Source organism: Egretta garzetta, unplaced genomic scaffold, assembly GCF_000687185.1.
Source record: "Egretta garzetta isolate BGI_Z169 unplaced genomic scaffold, ASM68718v1 scaffold64, whole genome shotgun sequence".
NCBI lineage: Eukaryota > Metazoa > Chordata > Aves > Pelecaniformes > Ardeidae > Egretta > Egretta garzetta.
In genome coordinates, this window is record NW_009259596.1 from 5551661 (window position 1) to 5570163 (window position 18503).

An 18503-nucleotide genomic window follows, 5' to 3' on the forward strand; every position below is an offset into this window, starting at 1 on the left:
GGAAGACTCATTTCTAATTAAATGTGAGGTCTTTCTTGCATTGAGTTCTTTGTGATAATGTGTATAATAGCTTTCCAATAGCTCAGGCTACCTGACTGTATATTAGGGTAAAAACAGGAGGAGAGAGGAAGGTTTAGAACAAGACTTCAGTAAAATGAAGATGAAGGTTCAATTACCAAAGTAATTCTCATAACCTTCAGAATTATGAAATCTTTTTATGCTTAAAGTTTACTGGTCAGTAACACAGTAAATTACCCACCTTAATGACATGAAGTCGGGAATGTATAATAGTCATTTAAGTCCTTTTGAAACTTTCAATACAATGTGGAGCATAATCTTAATCACTAGTTTATCTTGTGCCTAATAGCTGTTCAGTTCTTCAGGTTAAAGTAGATCATAGTTTCATTTCATGTTTTAGTGAATAGAAGTCCACATAGAAGGTAACCATAGTGAAAATGGTTGGGAAACCAAGAATGTTGTCATCCAGGTCTATAAAAATATCTAGGGAGAGGTTTAGATGCCCAGAGAAGATTTTTAGCATATTACATGGAAGCATCAGGAGCTGGAAAATCAAACAGATTCAAGCACTTTTATGAAGTTATCAGCAAACTTCTGGGAGTAGGTTCATAAGAACTAGCTTCTGTTCATAAAAGAATTAACATAACTAAACCTGAGAAATTCAAATTGATAAAAAAGAACTTTCAGAAATAGTAGCTGTAGCAGTATGCAGTTGTATTTCTCTTTAAAATATGTTTTTGTGATAGCATTGGATTGTTTGCATCATGTACCAATACTGAAAAAGGCAGCATGCAACATTTCAAATCTGGGAAAATAATATATTTATGGCTCACCCAACTCCACATTTGCACACTCAACCTTTCTACTGCAAGTTGCAGAATAATGATTGCTTTTTTCAAACAGTGAAAATAGAAATTCTGGCAAGTTTCCAGGAATTATAATATTAAAAAAAAAAGTTTATTTGAATACAAATGGTTCATATTTGACTTCAAACTTGTCTTTGAAAATAAATGCAAAACTAAATGTGAATTCACTTCCTTGTGGTATGGTAGATAATTCGTATTTTTTTCTTGCATTACTCATTGTCCTGTGTTTGGCTGGAATAGAGTTAATTTTCTTCCCAGTAGTTGGTATACAGTAGTTGGGATGTTTTAGTTACTGCTGAGCAGGGCTTACACAGAGTCAAGGCCTTTTCTGCTTCTCACACCACCCCACCAGCGAGTGGGCTGGGGGTGCTCAGGAAGTTGGGAGGAGGCACAGCTGGGACAGCTGACCCCAACTGACTAAAGGGCTATTCCATACCACATGATGTCATGCTCAGCATATAAAGCTGGGGGAAGAAGAAGGAAGGAGCGGGGACGTTCAGAGTGATGGCATCTGTCTTCCCAAGTAACTGTTACATGTGATGGAGCTCTGCTTTCCTGGAGACAGCTGAGCACCTGCCTGCCCATGGGAAGCAGTGACTGAATTCCTCATTGTGTATTTTATTTCATATGTTTGATAAACTAGTTTAATAGTGATCTGGTCCAATAGAAAGAAGCCCAGAGTTAAAAAACAGGCCCAGATCTGCAGTCTCATTTAGCAGTGTTTTACTTGGTAATAGTACCGGGACTGTGCAAGAGCTAGGATCTGTTCAAGAAGTCAGTTCTTCAGTGTATTGGGACAAGATGTGGTAAGGGGCATCTCATTTTGAATCCGCAAGATGAAACATCTGAGAACCTTAGCATTTCTGCCTTCACTGCAAATACTGATGAGCCTATTACAGTGGATCTAGAGCCCAGAACTGATGAAGGCTATACAGGCAATTGCCCCATGCCTTCCTAAGTATATTGGGCAAGGTGGTGTCTGGCTAAAGGAGCATGGAACAAATCCAACAGAGCTCTCGCCGCAGTGAATGGAACCACAAAATATCTCCAAACCTGCAGGCTCTTAATCCCTTTCGGGGCTTTACTTACTGGACCAATTTCCCTAACTGAGATATTAACAAATATACCTTTGGAGGAATAACAGGAATTAGTTATATGGAAACTAACTATTTGTCGTTTAATGGGTTTTAGTATACTGCATCTTTTAGAAAGCGATTGGCTAGCTGCTCAGCTGCTGTCAGAAAAAGTAAATGAAGCTACACCAATTTGCATTGAGTACCTGTATTTTGATTGGTTTCCCATAATTTATTGTCCATGTTATTGATTGTTGGTATAAATGTTATTGTTTCTGAGTTGTTTTGACATCTCTCAATACATTGTTTAACATAACATGCTGGCACAGCTTGGCTGGGCAGCATCCCAACAATACGTCATTCTCAGAAAATGACAGAGAAAATGTTAATAGTACTGAAAGGCAGGGGGTTTTAAAACATACTTATTGAGAGAAATATCATTAGAAGTAGTAAGTAATTGTCAAACAAAGGGGTCACAAATCTTGTATAACATGAAAAAGACAGTTTTCTGAACTTCACAAAATCATGAAGGAAAAATATTAACATCTAAAGAGACAGGGCAGGAGCTTTTTGGAAAGAGAGAGGTCTATACGAAGATCTACTGCTGCAGCCATACTATCAGACAAGTAAGCTGCAGCATGTAGAAAAGGAATGATGAAGATGCTGCATATTGTATTAGCACTTGCGGAAGCTTCTGTATTGCCCCTGTTTACTTCTACATCTGCATTAAATATAGCAGTAGCTTGACAGATACTCCAGATTAGAATTTTCTAAAAATACATCTGAAGCCCCAAAGGGGATGTCTGACAGCTTTTGGCATGTATAAAAACAACTCGGTTTGTAACTCCTGATGTATTTGTGTTGTGTAAGCAGCCTTATCATTGGCTGACAGTGCAGACAGCTACTTAAAACCACTCATTAACTGCCCTGATGAACTTAGCAAAGAAGGATAAAAAGAGATCTGGCCTTCACTAACTTCCTGCCTTGTGATCAGTCCACCAGCTACTGTTATATTGTGTTTGCCCGTAATATAGCCATATAGTGGTGTCATTCATCTGTGGTGTTTCAGTGAGACTTTGTCTTGATTGAAGCTGTAAAATCAGTTCAAACCAAGTGACACTGGCAGCGCCAAAGCCACAGTTTGAGACTAAAAGCAATGATAAAAATGATGTGAAAGCAGCCAGAAAGTGTGCTTCTTTAGCATTAAGAAATAACTTTGTTTTATATTTAGTTTAGTGCTTTCAAAAGGGATCGTCCAGAGAGTCCTCTGGCTATGCACAGAGCTGGTGCAGCAGGAGCTGTGGCAGAGTAAGATCTCCCACACTGCTGTGGTTCTGGAAGTACCTGGAAGAGACAGGATACTATCTTATTGCAATTGTCTTTTTACAGAAGCCTATGGCCTCTCTGTTTGCAATGACTAAACTGATGCGTATATTTTTTTCCCCTTATCATTTAGGATATGCTATTAAAAACTTGACTGAAGTCAGTTCATTCCACATAGGCCACTTGAATGGCACTACGACCTTCACTGCTAAACCAGAATCAATGTAAATCATGATGGAGGGTGAAGAGATTTCTTCCATTTTGTTGAAAAATATCAGGCCATCCATGCTACTGTTTTGTGCTTTTTTACTATATAAGCTTATAATGACAGTCATGGTTTAAGCAAAAGTTCAAATATTCTTTAGACTGAGAAGATGTAAACATATGGGGGGAAAAGGCAGTATCTCTTCCTAGCAGCCTCCCAGGGCAACCCAGCAGTAGTCAAAGAAATTATTGCAGAATCTTCTCATCATGCGGTATTAAAATATTAAGCTGAGGATACTTGAGGGATTTTTTTTTTGTCTGTAACAGACAATCTACTGTCCTTGCATGTCTTTGATTGATTGGGGGTGGGGTGGGGGTGGTGTTCATATTTCCTAATGTATTTTGCCCATCGTTGATTTTTTTTTCTTCTTTATTTTAGTAGTAATGTTGTTGAAATAGTGATGATCTAAGGATATGGGCTAGGTCAGATTGTTAGGAAGATGTGATATCTTTTGTTAGACTGAATCATTTGACTGGAAAAGACAAGTTTGTGGGCATGCAAGCACTTCTTAAGTTCTTAAACAGAAAAGCCATTATTTCTCTCAAGATATCTGAACTTTCTCATATCATCACAGCTAAAATATTACTGTCACAAGAGCCAACATAGGGAAAAGTCAAACTGTTTTACTCTCAGGATCAGTTTTATGCATAATGTATAATGTATAACTGGAGGGAAAATCCAAAATGAGACTTAAGTGGGTTGTTGATATTTCAATTCCAAAACTGCAATTCAGTTTCCTACACATATGACACACACATACACAGCTGGAAATGCCTAAAATTCACTAAAATTTCCTTTCTTGATCTGAAAATTCACAGGGGGCCTATGAGAACTATCTTAACCCAAGAAACTGCTTTCCACTCTTCTACATTTTCAAGAAAAAAACACTCTTCTGGCATGTTTTCCTCTTTAATTTGCTACATAGGGGACAGCAAGCACCCAGGAGTAGATCTTTCATCTGACTCATAAGTCTAAATAACTATAAGGGACTTATGATGCTATGGAATCTAATTCATGGAGTTACAATTACAATGATAGCTTTTCTACGCTGTTGTTTGGTATTTGGTTTTTGTTTGTTTGGATTTTTTTTTTTTTTTTTTTTATAAAAGCTTATTGCAACTAAAGAAGACTTCTCAAGATCAGTGAATATTAGAAGCCTATTTTGTATGGTAGTTGTGACCAATGTAGGAGTGATAACAGGCAAAATATTAGGACATTCCTGCCAAACTTAACATGGAGAATTCCTGCTCTGTTCTCAGGTCTAACACTCTTAGAAAAAATGTCTTATGATAGGACTTACTCTGCTTATTTATCTGGAGGTAAATATATTGGAGTATTTGTTGTGCAGGAAATGGGAACTGTGATGGCTTTTGTTCCATTGGTAATGAAATGGTGTCCAGACTGACTGTCTATTTTCAACAAATTAAGTTGACTGCATTGAATACCCTGTTAGTAATTTTGTACAAAATACAAGTTTACAGTTTTGGAAGGTGCTGCAACGATAATACAAATCCAAATATACATATTATGAGTAACCACCTAATTATATTTTCATATAAATTACTATACATCAAAAGATATACTTTTACATTATTGTAGGTAGAAATTGGCTAAACAGCTTTTTGTCTTTTCAAGTTTTGAATTTTAGCTAAGGTATGTTTCCATAAAAAAAAATAAAACTGTTCATGCTGGTGGTCATCAAAAATGATTCCTCAATTAGAAAAACAAGTGATAATTCATCCACAGCAGTACTATTGTCTCTTGGGAAAGATATTGCTCATTCCATGAAATCAAATAACATATTTTATCCTATCAAATGAAAACATAATGCAGTCTAAATTATTGGTCTGTTCAGAGATTGGGATATCTATTTTTATTACATCATCTTTATTGCAACAGCAGCAAGAAATGTTTGTGAAGGCATCACATACAGTGATAGACATCTCAGTGCTGATATAACTGCTATTAATTACAACCAAAATGTTATACTGTTGCACGCTCTTTCTTTGCATGTTCCTGTCTTCCTTTTTCTCTTTATTATTCCCATGATGGTTGCTCTCTTTTATCTCACAATGTAAGAATGACATTCAAAACCATGACTATACTAGAACAGATTGAATCCCTATCTAGCCTGTACCTTGGCTCTAACAATATCCAGTAGTAAACAATATTATTTATTCCTGCATCCAAGAATCCACGGCTGACATATATTTGGAAGCAGAGGTGGTTTTTGTTTAGGAGTCCAAATTGATTTTCTCTCTGATTAACTTATCTAATCACCTTCTGGATCCATGCAAACTTTTCCTATCTATAACTTCCCCAAACAAGGAATTCCACAATGGAATCCTTTGTCAAGGAAAAAAAAAAAAAATCTCCTTTTTATTTTGGCCCTACCAGCTGATTATTTCACTTAATGTTTCCTGTTCTACATAGAAGGCATACCATTTGATTTGTGACCTCTAAATTATTTCTTACACCATTATAGAAAAACAAAGTGAGATTTCAATGAAAGAAATGTGAACACAAGACAAAATGAATCTTCCACTACACTGTGATGGGGAAATAAAAAACAGGTGTCTTCCCTCACTTGGGTTATTGACAAACCATTCTTTACCCAGAAGCTAGTGTTTAAGACCCACTACTGCTAACAAGTTACTAAATCTACTTTTCTTTTTTTGGCTAAAGAATTTTCATGTTGTCATGGTTTAAGCCCAGCCAGCAACTAAGCACCACCCAGCTGCCCACTCACTCCCTGCCAGTAGGATGGGGGAAAGAATGGGAACAGTGAAAGTGAGAAAACTCATGGGTTGAGACAAAGACAGTTTAATCGGTAAGGCAAAAACAGTGCATGCAAGCAACGCAAAACAAGGAATTCACTCACTGCTTCCCATCAGCAGGCAGGTGTTCAGCCATCTCCAGGAAAGCAGGGCTCCATTACACCTAACGGTTCCTTGGAAAGACAAACACCATCACTCTGAATGTCCCCCCGCCTTTCCTTCTTCTTCCCCCAGCTTTATGTGCTGAGCATGATGTCATATGGTCTGGGATACCCCTTTGGCCAGTTGGGGTCAGCTGTCCCAGCTGTGCCTCCTCCCAGCTTCTTGTGTACCCCCAGCCCACTCGCTGGTGGGGTTGGGTGAAGAGCAGAAAAGGCCTTGACTCTGTGTAAGCCCTGCTCAGCAGTAACTAAAACATCCCTGTATTATCAACATTTTTCAGCACAAATCTAATACATAGCATCATAGTAGCTTCTATGAAGAAAATTTAACTCTACCCGAGACAAAACCAGCACACTTTTTTTACATATCACTTTTGATAGAATAATACCATTTGCTAACCAGACTTCTTTGGAAGGAAAAATCACAGAATACTCGTGAAAATGTACAAGAATCCCCAAAGCTTACCTAATTTAGGAACATGTAATTAGCATTTGAAAACTTGCAGCCCAAGTTATTTGTCATTCATTATTCCTGGCTGATCTCCATGATCCCCTATTCCGAACTTTTCAGTCAGTCAGAAAACAGAAACAGCACGTGAGTCAGATTCTCAGCTAATTAATATGAATAATAAACTACTAAAAGCAAACAACAAAAAGCTTAGTAAACAAAAACCATCACAGTGAAACTGTGCGATGGATATGATAAGATGCTCACAAATCTGACTTATTTCTCAGACCAATTATATTACTTTGTGGCAAAAAAATCAAATAATAAATTACTATCCCATTGTTTGTTTTTTTTTCCAGATTACCTGTTATTTTTCACTTTTTTGTTTATTATATTCTTCCAATTCCTGTTTAGTTAAAATGTGCTTGACACTTATCTCTTTTAATAAATCAAATTGCCATTTTTTCTTCAGTGGCCTGTGTTTGCTTTTTTGAAAAATAGATAGAGGGGTTTTACCTAATCATAGAGCCCTGGTTTTTAGAAATATAGCAAAACACAACTTACAAGATGTTGAACGTAGAAAATCACCTGTCATAACTTCATTGCCACTAGACCCCAGAGAATTAATGCCTTAAAGTCAATAACAGAGTCTTCTAATTAAAAGCATAAAGCACCATCATGACAGTGTATGGGGGAACCTTTGTAAAGAACTGTCCCATTCTCTGGTGTGATCCTGATACGGCTAATTGCATTGTGACTCGCCTTTATATGCTTATGTAAATAGCAGTGGCTTCTGAAGCAGAGCTTTCAGGCTGCTTTTGTCAGTAGGAGAGTCGTTTCCCCAAGGGTTTTTTCTTTGTGAAACACCAGCTGGTGGGAGTTTTTCATTGTTAACCCTTATCGCCAGTGGCAAAGAGGGGGGGAAAATTATCAGGAAAAGGAAAAACTGTCTGATTTTATCTTTTTCATTTTAATAGAGCCTTGTTCCTTGTGCCCCCCTTTCCCCAAACTGAAGCTTTAGGGGCCTACAGAAGACTCCATTTATCTTTTATTAGTATACATAAAGATAAGGTTCTAGCTCTGAGTCTTTCTGCAGCGTGTAGTGCTCTATTCGCTGGCACTTGCAAATGTGTTCAGTTGAAAATTTTACATTCAAACATTGCTATTTACACTTTTACCTCTTCTTAGATCCCAGCACTTAATCCAAGCACTTTCTGTTTTCTGCTAGTTACAATGCAGAGGAAAAACTGATAAAGACAAAACATTTAAATAAATTCAAGAACTTCCTCCACTTCAGAAGCACACGAGCAAATGCTAATATGGCGTGAAATGTACACTTATGCAATGTGAAGATTACTGTTAATAAGCTAGACAAGAAAATGTAATTACATACGATAATGCCCTGGTTATTGTGAAACTAAAAACCCATTCAATTCTTTGCAAAAATACAGATATTTCTTACAGCCTCTGTATTAGACAGCTATAGAAAAAAAGCTACTGAAAAAGGGATTAAGTATGCATTTCTGTTCTTCAAAATCTCATTCATTTTATGCATTACATTTCTGCCATACTGTGTTCTTCATGCACTTCAAGCCCAGAGTGACAAAACCATACTATGCAGATGTCAATGTGGGTTTCCTCCTTACAAGACTTTCAGTCATTGTTACACCAAGACCTGAGCTATTTAAACCAGATTATGAAAAAGAAATAGCCCAAATGAACAAAGTTATGATTTTTAAAAGTTCATTGATTTAAAGCTATTTTATTAAAGCTTGTGATGAAAATAGGAATGAAAGCACAGAGGTTACACATTCCGACTCCTTTACTTATGCATTAGAAGAATGATAAAACCAGTATTTTGCAGAAATATCAAATACAATAAGAAAGCAAGATGAGGAAAAAAGATTGTTAATATTTCTACTGTCCCTTTTTTTCTGTCCAGATATCTTCTGCATTCTGTGCTGTACACAGGGATTTGCATGACCACATTCTGTAGATTCAGTAGAAATGTTTATTGTAGCACAGAAGAATCTGGCTGTTCACATTTTGTTATTTTCACACTTTTCCCTGGACACTGTAAGCCTACTTTAGAATTAACCTCTAAAAAGTCATGTTACTAGGAAAAGAGAAAAAGTAGCAAAATTAATTCCTGGTGAAAAGAGCCAAGTATTTGCATGAGGTAAACTGGCATCACTTCATCAAAATGGCATTATGCCAGCTGCACCATTTCAGTGATTGACCTAGGAATAATAGTTCCACAATATGAACCTGCATATATTTACTACAAAAGTATTTGCATTTTCTACTCTAATTATTCAGTGACAGACTTTAAGTGGTTTGTCAAAAAGAAGAAAGTGTGTATGCAGTTTGTTCTCAATTTAAATGAGTAGACTTGGGAAGATTCCGGAAGATGACAATGGTATCCATGATCCACATGGTATCCATGATTCTACTGTGATTTTTCTTTTTCAGTTATATTTGTTCTTCAGCTTCACTTTATTTTAGTTTGTAACAGGGTTTTACAACCTTTGAGACTGAGATGTACAGGTCATCTTACTTTCATAAGGCTAAACTCAGAAGAAAAACAAGAAGACTCAGTGTCACATTGACATCATACTTCCACCTAAATTATTTTCTTTTGCAGTTCAACTGGATTTTTTCAACTATTTAAAATGTTCATGCTTAAGCAATAAAATGAAATATATAAACCAGAACTGGTTTTTTAATCTATTAGGGACAGGTTACAAAGTAAGCTTTATTTCCAGGAGCATTACAATCAATGAATTAGAAGAAAACACTGTGATTTCCTATTGCTTTGTTTAATAGAGAAATAAGCCTGAATAGCCTCTCCAAATGAACAGCAAAACCTGTATTCACATTTCAGAAAGTGTTGCCCACATTTTATTTCCTTTCTTTCTTTAACAATCCAGTAGCTGATACCCAGACAAACACATTGGTTAATTATGCCTTGTCCTGTAGTTGGGAAAAGAAAATACGGTATTTTTAAGGGTTTTCAAGAAAGTGTGTATTTGTTTCTCCAGGCACTTGAGCATTCCTAGTGGAACTTTTTTAAAAAGAGATCATGGAACTGGAGACAAATAAAACCAAAAATTGGGTCATTCTTATTTTCTTTCTAGGTTTTGAATCTTCAAAATTAATGTTTTCTACCTTTGCCCTACAACCACAAGATTTACTTTATAAATAAAAGCTGAACTTCTTCTACAAGTCACCAGACTACTGTGCTTAAATCACACAATGACCATTTAATCAATGCCTATTAATAAGGGATTTAAACTCTGTAGAATTACTGTTACTTATTTTAGTTAGAAAAGGCATAAGCACACAGGAGTATTTCTGTTGAAGTTCAAGCAGGGAACAGAATATAGTAATAGTGGAGGCTTTTGCTGATTTTACACTAACTTCAAGAGAACAGATGAGATCTAAAAGATTAACTGGTTATAAAGTCTGTCAGGGAAGTTACCCTCCAGGTATTTATTTTTTAAATAATTACAATTTAAAGTATGTTTCCACAACTCAGTGATCTTAATTGTGCAACAATAGCATTTTTTATAGGGTGGCATGTACTTCAGAAATGCACTTTGCACCTCTTACAACCATGGCTTAAATATAGCAAGATCTGCAATAAGATTGTCAGCTAGCAATGCCGATTTGTTTCCTTACCAGTACAGAAACAAAGAGACACCAAGAGCACCATACAAAAGTCAAGAATGGATGCTCATTTACATAAGCAGAAGGAAATTTGTTAAATTTTCTATCCGCTTATAATCTTTCACTTAAATGTTAACCTGTTCCAATTTAATAACTAAATATGGAAGCATAGCTCACTGACCTCCTAATGTTGAAACACCATATTTAGTAAGCAATCCACTTGAACCCAAATTGTTGGTGATATTAAATCACACTTATTAGGGCCCAATTAGTGATATGCAACTTCAAAGAATTTAAACAACCAGTAGAGTATTTTATTGAGCTTTTCTTTTTGTGTTTCCTTTCTGTTGTGGGGAGTTACGAAAGGGAAGCTGCAAAAAAATATTATATAACTTATGGGAGAGACAAAAATCGGAAGATGTTTCCATGGTAGTGGGTGATAAAAGTATATTGGTCACTACAGTTATACTTTAATAATTCTTTTCATAGTACAAGGCAATAATCCTGTTGCTGGATGAAAAACAAAGTGAGGCTGTTTATAGAAAAAAGCTCCTAATTCAAAGGTCCTGAAATTTATTAGCCTTAGTCTTAGTTAGCAGCAATCCTGAATTAGAAAGAATAACCCCTTTGTCATTATTTTTGTACTGACGTTTTTAATTAAACAGTCACATTTCATTAAGTATGAGGAAAAATGTTGAAAAATGATGCAGACTGTTAATAACTTCAAAGTGAATTGTTTAAGACATGTATTTAAATAACCCTGGCTGCCTTTGCTCTTATTCACACTGCTCATCTTTCTCCAGTCTGACCTCAGACTATTCTGACTTTTCCTTTAGGAGAATATTTGGCTTTTCTGAATAAATGTCTAGTTTGTAATGTTGAGCTGAGAATCAAAGAAAGGAGTAGAATTTGGCCCAGTTGAGCAAACTATGCAAATATAAATAAATAGCAAAGAACAAAAGATTTATTGTAGAAAATGCATGAAAAATCCTCCTGGATTCTTTCTGACTGGCTGATCATAGCTGTCAACCACTCAAAATAGTTTGAAAGTCTATGTAGTAAAAAATAAACATACATGGCCTATTTTTTCAATCATGGGCACCTAACACACACATTCAGGCATATTTAGTAAATAACCTAATTCTCAAAGTTGTTGATAACTGTATCATGTACCTGCATGCCTAGCTTTAGCTGGAGGGACCTGGCTTTTGTCACTTAAACTTGAAAGGTGGATACAGATAATCATAGTCAGCCCATAACAAATTACAGAATAGAGTGAGAAATATCTAGTTATAAATCAGTAATGATACAGTGTCCCAGTACACTAATTGGATCAGATATTCCATTGTATTATAACTCAAATAATTGTCTGACATACTGCCTTCATAGGTAGAAATGTGTGATAAAAAATTTTAACTATTAATCATTAAACATGAAAATCATAAGTCTCTAGAAAAGGACTGATTGAATAGAAATTAAATTCAGAAAGCCTGTGGATATCTTCTTGACAGTTTTCTTGACTTGAAAGCTCCTTCTAGCGCATAGAGTAACCTGAGCCATGGCAATCACTTGTTACTGATATCAGTTCTCCCATGATAAATATGTAAGGATAATACTCCCAGGAAGTTTTGCAGTCAGAATTGGAGCAACTTGTTTTCCATGTCTGTGTTTAAAGACATGTCAGGTGATGATATTGGTGGGGATGTGGACAGGAAGGAGGCTGTAGCCCTACAATGTGATCTGGAATTAGTGCTCTATACTGAGTGACAGCAGAGGAGGGAACTCAGCAATTTAGTTGTCCCAAACTGCCTTTTCACAAACAAATCTTAGACTGAATGTACTCATCATACATATCTGTGATTTTAGCTTAAACCTTTTTCTACTTTTAAAAAACATGTTTTTACACTACCTACTTACAAAGCTACTGTTTTGAGCCATGAATGTAACATCTTACTCCCTGTCACTGCAGTATTTCTCTTCACAAGTCTGTCAAATACTAGGTCAACATATACAAAAAGACTTACATTTTTGAAACTAAGTATAAAAGCCAACATCCAAACTCTCTGGGACATTAAGCACCTAATGCAGAGACTATGACCCTCAAAAGCACATCTTAGCTACTGGGAAGCAAGAGAGACAGTACCCAGTTTTCTTCAAGTCTTATCTCCCTTGATATGAAAATTTCTACCAGAGAGGTTTTACGTAGTGTTAAGGTACTAATATTGTAGAACTGCACAGTAGCTGAGTGAGTGGGCTTTTCTTCACATCTATAATCCACAAAGGATAATCTAGAAGGTGCCTACTGAATATATTTTTCCCATTTATATGTTGAAAGAGCAAGGCAAGCAAGAATTATTATTAACCTTCCTGCTTATGATACTTATGTGCTCACCTGAGATAACACTTGTCATTTATATTTGCTATTGGCCAAACATCAAGATAGCTCCCTTTACAGCAAGCTGTTTTTCTGGATCTGATATGGAAGCATCTGTGCCTCTGTGGGAACAGCTGTATGGATTCCACCACGTGTCAGGATTCTTGTAAGTTATGGATTGCAACAACATACCTAGAGATCATTTGTAGATGTAGCCTTAAGTTACTTGCTCAAAGTCATGCCAAAATTGCAGCAGAACAAGAAATCCAATCCATATTACAATGCCCTAAATGCTCTATCCATGAACAGTTTGTCCTCTCGTCTTCCTACTAACCTTTTCCCCCAAACAAGCAGTAATATGAAAGAAAAATCCCAAGGCTGTTTCTCACAACTTTATCTAAAATTAGGGTCATGATGGTAGATGGCATTTACATGTTTAGGTGTAGAACCTCAATTTGTGTCCTCTAGGCAGCAAGACTAAATGCTCTGGCAGCTCTGACAAACCTGTAACTTTGATTTTATTCTCGGTATGGCTATGGACTGCAACCTTCCATCTATAAACCGAAGCTGGATAAACTAAGCTTTAGAGATACTCAGTTCTTTTTAATGAAGCATCAGTTGACTTTTAATTTAACTAACACCAGTAACTTAAAATATTAATCTTCTTTTCTCTTCTCTTCATGTCATACTAAGCAGAGCTTTTCAGTTGCTTGCACACTCATGAATTAAAGGATCATTTGGAGTTCTGTATTTGAAATTTTAAAAGTCAGTTAAATTATGGAAGTCAGAAAATATAGTTTCGGGGGTGAAATAACATCTTTTGGACCAGTGAGCATACTAGGGGAGCTGCAATGGTAATTTATAGCTGTCAAGGAAAAAAAGCTCTTGAGTGGTGTGAAATTTTAGCTGTTTTGTTAACCCATGATTTTAGGTTCAGGGACTATTGGCAAGAAGCCCAGACACTTTGGACTGCTGCTGGCAGGCCCCGTCAAATGCTCTCCTGTTTATTCTCTTTGTCCTATAGACAGTTTTGTTACAGAAAAGGAATTACCTCATGTTTAAGAACTTTGCTATTCAGAGCCTTTGATTTTATTTTCTCTAATATTGGAGAGTAGGGAATTTTAACTGGGCTTTGCTGAAGTAAAAAAGGAAATGCTTTGTGCTTGACAGTGTGCATATTGTTGAATTATGAAATAATAAAGTTCCAGACAACTAAAATATCACAAAAACAAATGTTTGGGCTGTTGATTTGCCTCCAAATTGTATTGTTTTTCTCTATGTATTTTTATTCCCATCAGGAAGAGGTTCTTTACTAACTGTAATTCAAAGAATGATTGCAGTGGAGAGGCACTACAGTAGAGACGTTGGATAACTCCAAAACTGTGTGCAATACTCAATTTAGCATTTGGCAAAAGTGTCAGCTATATTAATATTAATGAACACCTTGCCTATGGATCTACTTCTTGAGGGCTTGACCTTGCAAACTGCAGCTATTCATGTAAAGAACTCCAAGAAGCAGTTCCATTGACTGTTCTCAGTACCAGGTGAGAATCATAGGAATTTAGTCTCACCTACATCTTTGACTTCCTAGGGAGTGAGTTAGTCCTGTTTACAAAGATCAATGTTTCAGTCTTAATCTCTTTTCTTTCACAATAAAATTCAAAGAAGTGGAAGTAGCGTTATAATACAGAGAAATTATATTAATTCTATAGTTTACCTACTGCACTATTCTGAAGAGCTCCCTTAAATTTACCTCGGCCTGCACAAACAAATATAAAGATGGAGATATGGATACAGCAACTTTACCATTGTCAACATGGAAACATATATGTCTTGATGTGAAGCCTATGCAACTGGTACTAGGTTTAGAAAAGTGCCATGTTTAACATGCCTTTTTCCATCCCTGCATATACAAACAATTTTAAATGGTTATTTTTCTGGTTTCCCTGCCTTGACCAGCTATTTTTCTCTGTGTTTGTGTGGATTTCTCAGTTCTAGCTTTAAAGAAAAAAAAACCTCATATTTTAATGTTGTGATGAGTATGCTTTTGTGTGTGTGATGGCAGGAATCTGATTTGTACTTGGTTCTTTTGGAAATGTGCTGCGTTGGGAACTTGCTTGTAATTCCTTAGATCATGCTTCTCCTGTGTAATGCTTATGAAGTCTTTTACAGAATGCATAGCTAAGCACTTTCTACAACCTTACTTTCATCTTTTTTTCATGAGTAGATGTGTTTGTTTTCAGTAAAATATCTATTCATCCACTACTGGGATTTCAGTAAAATATCTATTCTTCCTTCCATTCATATGGGCTGAGATTTCTCCCCACACAATACAAACTATGTTCCCAAGGGTACTTTTGCCTTGAGGATATGAGAAGGTCCTGCCAAGATCTTTCAGCTGTAGGTGCAGGGTTTTTTGCATCACATTTCTCAAAACTGGGTTAGAGGACAATCTCTCCAAACCTTTTAAAACCACCAGTGCTTAACTACCATCACGCTTACTCCTAATTGAGACCTAGTAATTAGCCTCATACAGCAAGAGTACACATATGGCTTTATAAAACATGGCCATCAATTTGCATGCCTGTATGAAATATAAAACTTAATATATGAAAGAAAAAAATCACAATCAATTTTAAACAATATCTAAGCTGATAGAAAAGGGTGTGGTTTTCACTGTATTGGATTAAAAATTTGTTTATTGTTTAGTCAAGTCTCAAATATTTAAATGCTTTACCACAAAGAAATAGGAAAACTCTTACCTTATCAAGGAAATGGCATTTCCACAGAGGTGCAAGGAATTCACAGTCTGTTGGCAGGGTGACAAAACTGCTTTCTAAATAGTTTAATGGTTGAGAATTCTTGAGGGAAGGAAGAAGGGAGATTTGAGTGTAAAGGAATACACTAGATGATTGGGTATTAAAAGAAATCTGCATCCTTCATCTTCTTTAAAATTACATACACTACACTTTACTCTCATAGCAACAAAGTTCCTAATCTCATGGCTCTCAGTTTGAATATTTGGATAATAAAATTTGGTAAACATCTCTTACATTTTATTGAAAACATAGCTAGATAAATTATTTTCTTTTCTTCCTGGTTATGTGCCTTTCTAATCTTTGTAAGTGATTTGTTTCTATTTAGAATTAGCAAAAATATACTCTTCTTTTGTTTACTTTTCTGTTGTTTATATTAAGGTAAAGGTTGGACTTGATGATCTTAAAGGTCTTTTCCAACCAAAGTGATTCTATGATTTTAAGGTAGTTTGTCAGGACAATTTACAAACAATTTACAAAAAGCCACACAGTCTATGTCTTTAGAAGCAACAATCCTCTTTTAATGGACATCACCCCAACACAATTCTCTAAGGTATACAAGGTATAACAAGCTGCAACTGCAATTCACTGCCTACGACATTCTAGGCATTAGTATTAGGGACAGCTGTACAAAAGAATCATAGAACTATAGAATCATTGTCTAATCCAGATTTTAAGTGACCTCAGAAAGTTACCTGGTCCAACCCTTTGTTCAAAGTAGGTCCAACTATATCAGGTTGCTCAGGGCCTTGGCCAGGTGAGTTTTGACTGTCTGCAAGGACAGATATTCCACAGTCAGTGTGGGCTCCTGTTCCTAACCTTGACGACCCTCATATTGAAAAGATTATTCCTCATCTTTAGTTGGAATTTCCTGTGTTCCAAGTTGTGTCCATTGCCTCTTGTCCTATTACTGTGCACCTCTGAGAAGAGTCTGGCTCTGTCTTCTCTATTGGGTAAAAGATTAGATACCAGGATTAGGAAGATTATAGCTAATTAAGACAACAATAAACTCTCACCATGGCCTTTTTAAAACTGAATGAACCTAGTTCCTTTAGCCTCTCTTCAGACCTCACATCCTCCAGCCTCCTGACAAGCCTGGTGGCCATCTGCTGGATTTGCTACAATTTGTCACTGATTTTCTTGTACTGGGAATACAAAAACAGTGCTACTATTGTTATTTTCCCTTATTAAACTGTCTTTATCTCAGGCTCTAACATTTTTTTTTCCTTCCTAATTCTCTCCCCCACCCCACTGAGGGAGGGGGAGAGTGAGCGAGCGGCTGCGTGGTTCTTAGTTTCCAGCCAGGTTAAACCACGACAGTCCTTTTTGGCACCCAACGTGGGGCTTGAAGGGCTTGAGATAATGACAGAATAACCAGAGAATATTAAAGAATTTATATCCGTTAACAATTGAGGGTTGTGGTTTGATTCATCTGTTCTCGATCTTAGAGAATTGGGAAGGAAAAAAAAAGGTTAGAGCCGTGGGCTAAGATAAAGACAGTTTAATAAGGGAAAATAATCATAACAGTAATAATAATAATAGTAACAATGAGAATGCTAACAGAATATACAGAATATACAAAACGAACAATGCACAACGCAATTGCTCACCACCTGCCAACCAATGCCCAGCCTGTCCCGAGCCACGATCAGTCCCCGAGCCACGATCAGTCCCCGAGCAGCGATCAGTCCCCAAGCAGAAATTACTCTCCCCGCAACTGACCGACTAACTCCCCCCGAGCATGACGTTCTATGGTATGGAATAGCATATAGTCAGTTTGGGTAAGCTGTCCTAGCTGTGCTGTACTCCCAGCCTGTTATGCACCTGGCTGAGCAGGAGGAGCTCAAAAAGTCCTTGAGTAGTCTGAGCACTACTTGGCAACAGCTGAAAACATCAGTGTGTTATCAACATTCTTCTGGTACTAAATCCAAAACACAGCACTATGCTAGCTTCTATGAAGAAAATTAACTCTATCCCAGCCGAAACCAGGACAAAGGGGATAACCACTTCCCTCAACCCGATGACTATAACAATTAAGTGTGGCCCAAGATGCAGATGGCTTTCTTTGTTACAAAGGCAAACTGTAGTCACATGTTCAGCTTGTTTTCCACCTTTCTGCAGAGCTGTTTCTAACCAATTGGAGCCCAGCTTGTACTGTTATTTGGGGTTATTCCACCACAGATTCAGGACTTTGTATTACCTTTTGTTGAACTTTCATAAAATTCCTGTTGGCCTATTCCTTTATCCTGTTCAGACCTCTCTGAAAAACAGCCCTACCCTCCAGCTTACTGACTGCTTCCCACAGTTTCTTGTTATCCACAGTCTTGTGGGGAGTGTACCCTACTCCATTCTCCACGTTATTAATAGACACACTAAGTAGTGTTGGCCCAAGACCAGAGCCCTGAGTGACAGCATTAACAACCAGCTGACAGCTGGACTTTGTTTCACTAACTACCACTCCCTTATGGTCATGGTCCAGACAACTCTCCAGCCACCTAATCATAGAATCATAGAATCACTTTGGTTGGAAAAGACCTTTGAGATCATCGAGTCCAACCTTTAACCTAACCCTGACATCCCACCACTAAACCATGGCCCTAAGCACCTCATCTATCCTTCTTTTAAATACCTCCAAGGATGGGGACTCTACCACCTCCCTGGGCAGCCCATTCCAGAGCCTGACAACCCTTTCAGTGAAGAAGTTTTTCCTAAT